Source organism: Lepus europaeus, chromosome 8, assembly GCF_033115175.1.
Source record: "Lepus europaeus isolate LE1 chromosome 8, mLepTim1.pri, whole genome shotgun sequence".
Classification (NCBI taxonomy): Eukaryota; Metazoa; Chordata; class Mammalia; order Lagomorpha; family Leporidae; genus Lepus; species Lepus europaeus.
In genome coordinates this window covers 78,016,462-78,022,863 of record NC_084834.1, presented here as the reverse complement: position 1 = coordinate 78,022,863, position 6,402 = coordinate 78,016,462, and positions in this window count along the sequence as shown.

Sequence of the window (6,402 nt, the reverse complement as noted above, 5' to 3'; positions counted from 1 at the left end):
ATGGAAAGAAATATGAAGTGTAGTATGTTTGAAGACATACTTGAATGTGTTTAAAGACTTCCATGAACACAAAGTTAAATTGAAAATTTGAGGTTCTCTAAAAGAATTGGAACTTTCCTGAATTTAGTAAAACAAAAACAAAAAATTCATTCTTGCATTAAACCCTCAAATTTTATTTTAAGAACTGCCAGCTGTCACATTGTTGTGGTACCTCTCTTTTTCTCTCATCTCAAATCTAAAAGTTCTCTGTTAGCTGAACATTGGCAGTGAAGTCTGGATCCATTTCTGATCCGTTAGTAGGGCATCTTTTTTCAGCTGCCTCCATATCAGGGCAAAGAGTAGCAGAGTGAGGATTAGTAATTGGATATGTAGCCCTTCACATGTAGGTCATTAAATTCAGGCTGGCATCGTGATGTGCCAGATCTTTCGACAGCTGTTCAGTTGCCCCTATGGGATCTTTTTTTATAAATAATTATAGATTTTTTTCCAGAATACCAGGCATCCTTAGATATTTAAAACCAGGTAATTTTTTTTTTAAATCCTCACTTAAATTGTGGAGTCAATTCATTTTCTTTTGACATAGCCATTTGATTTTGTAGTCATATGGTACAAAATTTAAAGATTCTAGAACCAATCCAAAGTAAACACCAAAAAAAAAAAAAAAAATTTACCAAGGACTGAAGGCATACAGAAAATTTAAGCAGGTGAAATATGAAGCAATCTTTTCATTGATTTGTATAATTTAATGTGTTTGACACATTTATTAAAGTCCTTGCATTTTGTCTTAGGTGATATACAGATGACTAAGCATGATCACTGCCCCTGAGGCATCCCTAGCCTAGCAGGAGAGCTGGAAGTATGTGCCAGACAACATACAATGTCATTGAGGTGCCTGAACATGAAAAGGAGAAACTAAGGGTTCCTTGAGGCAGAGGACTTAATTTCAGAAACTAAATGATTTTGCTTCGTTTTGGAAAGTAGGTAGAGGTTTCCAGATGTCAGGAAGGCAACGGACTTTAAAGTGTTGGGAACAATGAAAGCGAACACCTGAGCCTGTCAGAGTTTCTGCACATGACTGGAAAAGCTGTGGGCAGGAGGAGGCAGGAGGAGGAAGGTGTGATTCCATTATTTGGATTACTTAGGGAATACAGGAAGAATGTTAATTTTAGAAAAAAGTAGTAAGTTTGGTTTTGAATATGTGGATTCTGGGGAGTCTTCAGGACATTTAAATAGAAATATTTAAGAATGTTTGTAGCTTATGCCAAGATAAGAGGTCATGTGTGGATTGCAAACCTGTATTGTCTATAAGGACTGGATGGTAACAAGTGAGAAAAGCTATCTGGGAAGCAAGTGCCACAAACCTGAGAATGCAGGTCCTCTTTAATCAATATAAGTTCCAAGAAAGGAGGTGAACCTAATGGCATAAGATCCTAATTAAAAAAAAAAAAAAGCCAGAAATCTGAATTTATATGTGAAATCTTTTAAATGTTGCAAACTATTTTGTTTGTCTTTTAAAATACTGAGCAGTCATTATAGAAAACCATATGGAGGTTCTAAAGAAATTAAAAATAGAACTGTTGTCTGACCCAGCAGTCTCCCTTCTGGGCACATACCCAAAGGCAATGCAATCACCACCTTGGAAAGACATCTGCACTCCCAGGCTCACTGCAGCATTCTTCACAATAGCCAAGATGTGGAGACAGCTGAGTGTCCATTGACAGATTAATAGATAAAGACGCTGTATATAACTGAATAGGATTCTGCCCTAAAAAGAACAAGGTTTTGCTATGTTCCACAATATGGGTGAGCATAGCGGACATTCTGCTAAGATAAGCCAGGCACAGAAAGAAAAAATACTGTATGATCTCAGTTGAATATGGAATCTTTTTTTTTTTAAATTGAAATATACAGAGATGAAGAACAAAATAGCAAATATCAGGATAGGAGATGGGAAAGTGAGGGGAGATAATGTGGATATGTAAGTCAAAGGATACAAAATAGCAGATCTGTAGGATGAACAAGTCTAGAGATACAATGTACAACCTGAGGGCTGTAGATCATAAAATTATTCTCTGGTTTAAGAATTCTTTTTGTTTTCTGACAGAGGGTGTTTTCTTTTTTTAAAGGCTTATTTATTTATTTGAAAGAGTTACACAGAGAGAGGAGAGGCAGAGAGAGAGAGAGAGAGAGAGAGAGAGAGAGAGAGAGAGGTCTTCCATCCAAAGGTTCACTCCCCAATTGGACGCAACAGCCGGAGCTGTGCCAATGCAAAGCCAGGAGCCAGGAGCTTCTTCCAGGTCTCCCACGAAGGTGCAGGGGCTCAAGGACTTGGGCCATCTTCTATTGCTATCCCAGGCCACAGCAGAGAGCTGGATCAGAAGAGGAGCAGTCAGGACTAGAACCGGCATCCATATGGGATACCGGTGCTTCAGGCCAGGGCGTTAACCCGTTGCGCCACAGTGCTGGCCCTGGCACTTTTAATCTTTGGAGATTGTAATTAGGGGGGTTTTGATTTTCAGGGATTTTTAAACTTCAGGGATTTTTCTCATTAGCAATTTTGACTTTTGGGAATTTCAACATTGAAGATCATAGCATTCAGGGTTGTGTACTTCCGGGGTTATGACTGGCACTAATTGGTAATACAGATGTCTGATATGATGAAAATGGTATTTCACTTCTCTGGTCTTCCTCCTCCAAACTTGTTACCCCAATCAAACCATGAGAAATACAGCACAAGAATTCCTATAGAGGAGCATCTTACAAAACACCTGCCCAGTGCTTTTCAGAGTTGTCACAACCAAGAGGAGTCTGAGGATACCCAAGAACTAAGTCTAATGTATCTTAAATGGACACAAAAGAAAATGATTAGGCAAAAAAATAAATAAATAAATAACCTAAATAAAATGTCAATTTTAGTTAATGTATTACTATTGGTTAATATTAGAGATTACGATCCCTAATAATAGGGCTACCTTGGTGCAGATTATATGAGAAATCCATGCTATCTTAACAGTTTTTAGTAAATCTGAAATTGTTACACACAATGAAAATATTTTTAAAATAACATGGAATGCAGGGGCTGACGTTGTGATGTAGTGGGTACAGCTGTCTGAGTCTGAGCTGCTTTACTTCCTGTCCAGCTCCCTGCTAATGCGCTTGTGTCCCTGCACCCACATGGGAGACACAGCTGAAGCTCCTGGCTCCTGGCTTTGGCCTGGTCCAGTGCTGTCTGTGGCAGTCATTTGGAGAGTGAACCAGCAATTGGAAGATCTCTCTCTCTCTCTCTCTCTCTCTCTCTCTCTCTCTCTTTCTAACTCTGCCTTTCAGATAAATAAGTCTTTAAAAAAACAAAAATAAACATGGAATGCAACAAAATATAAATAAGCTGAAATTCTCTATAGTAGTGTTTTCACTGAATATTCTTTTAATCTTATTTCTGTGCTCACACGAATATGTATGTTTAAACAGAAAAAATCTTAAACTGTGTCTGTATCTGCTGTTTGACAAACTACTTTCTTTTACTTACTAAGCTATGGTAAGCATAGGTTTAAACATACAGGTATAGTATTAAGTGGCTTCATGTTCAACTGAGGTACCTTAATTTATTGAACTAATTCTTCTCGTTGAAGGAACATTATTATGCTATCCAACTTTTCAGTATGCCACAAAGAAGGTCCTTGTGACATCATTTGAAAAGATACTTTAGTCTTGGAACAGACATTGTACAATGGTTAAGCCACCTCTTGAGATGCCTACATCCCTTATTGGAGTGCTGGTTCTACTCCTGGCTACTGTGCTCTGGATGAGTACCCTGCTAATGTGCCTGGGAAGTAGTTGGTGATGGCTCAAGTACTTGAGTTCCTGCCACCCACTTGGGAAATGCAACTGGAATTCCTGGCTGCTGACTTCACCCTGGCTCAGCCCTGGCTGTTGTGACCATTTGGGAGTGAACCAGCAGATGGAGGTTATCTTTCGCTCTCTCTGTCACTTTGCCTTTTAATAAATAAATTTTTAAAAATACATTAGTCTTATAAACTTTAAGTTATGCCCAAACCCACAAGAATTTTTTTAAATTATTTATTTATTTATTTGAAAGGCAGAAAGAGAGACTGACCTTCCATCTTCTGGTTCAATTCTTTTTTTTTTTTTTTTTTTTACAGGCAGAATTACACAGTGAGAGAGAGAGAGACAGACAGAGAGAAAGGTCTTCCTTTTTCCCTTGGTTCACCCCCCAAGTGGCCACTGTGGCCGGCACGCTGCACCTATCCGAAGCCAGGAGCCAGGTGCTTCCTCCTGGTCTCCCATGCGGGTGCAGGGCCCAAGCACTTGGGCCATCCTCCACTGCACTCCCAGACCTCAGCAGAGAGCTGGACTGGAAGAGGAGCAACCAGGACAGAATCCGGCACCCCAACCGGGGCTAGAACCCCGGGTGCCGGCGCCACAGGCAGAGGGTTAGCCAAGTGAGCCACGGCGCCGGCCATGCTGGTTCAATTCTTAGGTGGCCGTAACAGCCAGGTCTATGCCACGCAAAGCCAGAAGGCAAAAACTCTGTCCTGTTCTCCTGTGTGGGTGGCTGGGAAAGTATATGGACCATCTTCCACTGCCTTCCCAGGTGCATTAGTAGGAAGCTGCTTGGAAGTGGAGCAGCTGGAACATGAACCCTGTCACTCTGACAAGGGATGCTGACATGGTCAGCAACAGCTTTACCACTATGCCACAAAGACAGCTGCCTGCTTTAGGTTTATTGCACCTCTTGAACCTGTGGATACATGATGGTGGTGAGCAGAAATATGGCTCCTCAAATATGTCCATGGCTTAATTCCCAGAACCTATGAATATCTGTTAATATTGTACCTGATATTAAGATTGCTAGTCAGCTGACCCTAAGATAGAAAAAATATGGGCCCCATTTAATCACCAGGGTCCATAAAGTGGAATAGGAAGCAGAACAATTGGTCAGAGTAATGTAATATGAGGACTCAACCCACCTTTGAAGATAGAAGCTGGAAAAAGCAAGGAAACTGAGTCCCCCCTGGGGACTGCAGAAATGACTGCACCCTGCCAATACTTTGATTTTAGCCTAGCTTGATCATTGTAGATATTTCGATTTTCAGGACCATAAGATGACACATTTGGTGTTATAAACCACTAATTGTGTGGTCATTTTGTTATGGCAGCTACAGAGAACGAATTTAGTGCCTTCCAATATTTCTGGGAAACTGCTCAAGTATTCTCTTCAAACACCATGACTCCACTCACACTCTATCTTCCATATTTCTTGACCTCTCATTAGTATTCTCTATCTTCTTATTTTGGTGACTTCTTAAACCAACTGCTTTCCCTTTCTACTGATGTTGGCATGAGCATTTGAATTTTCCACTCTAGGTTCTTGCCTCTCCCAGAGATAAATCCAAGCAGAGACATCTTAAGAACAGGATTAATTTAAGAGAGAAAGCATTCAAATGTGGGTGGCTGCCCCACACAGAGAAATGCACATCATAGTTAGGCAAGAGGGTTATGGGGGGGGGGGGAGAGTTTGTGTGTGGGGAGCCTGAATAGCACCTCCAGCCCCTCCAACCATGGTCTGTGGAGAAAAGAGGGCTCTCCCCATTCTCAGTCTCTTTTATTAGGTAAGGGGTGGTGCTTTAGCGTGTGCGAAACCATCTGGGAATTGAAGAGCATTTCTGTTGATGGAATTTAATATTATCATGACATTTCTTGGGTTGGTGACATGTTAAATAGATAAAGAGGTAACATGCAAGACTGCAAGGATTCTAGGCCACTTGGGCTAAACTTAGCTGCCTGCCTATTTACATCATATCACTACCTCAAATAAAATGTTTATATATTAAGAATTATTTCACAAATATAATTGTGTTTTGTTAAATATAATTTTAAAAGAAAATTTTATTTTTTTATATTCAGATACTTTATTTTAGGACCTGGGTGTTTGTTTGTTTTTTTTTTTTTTTGACAGGCAGAGTTAGACAGTGAGAGAGAGAGAGACAGAGAAAGAGTTATAGACAGTGAGAGAGAGACAGAGAGAAAGGTCTTCCGTTGGTTCACTCCCATTCGGCCAGCGCTGTGCTGATCCGAAGCCAGGAGCCAGGTGCTTCCTCCCGGTCTCCATGCGGGTGCAGGGACCCAAGCACTTGGGCCATCCTCCACTGCCCTCCCAGGCCACAGCAGAGAGCTGGACTGGAAGAGGAGCAACCAGGACTAGTACCCGGCGCCCCAACTGGAACTAGAACCCGGAGTGCCAGCACCACAGGCAGAGGATTAGCCAAGTGAGCCACGGCACTGGCCTGGAATTTCCTTTTTATCCAGTAAATTTATTTAGAACAAAATTCAAAATTTTCTTCTCTTTATAGTAAGCTACTGAAAGAGCTCTGCTAATTCTCT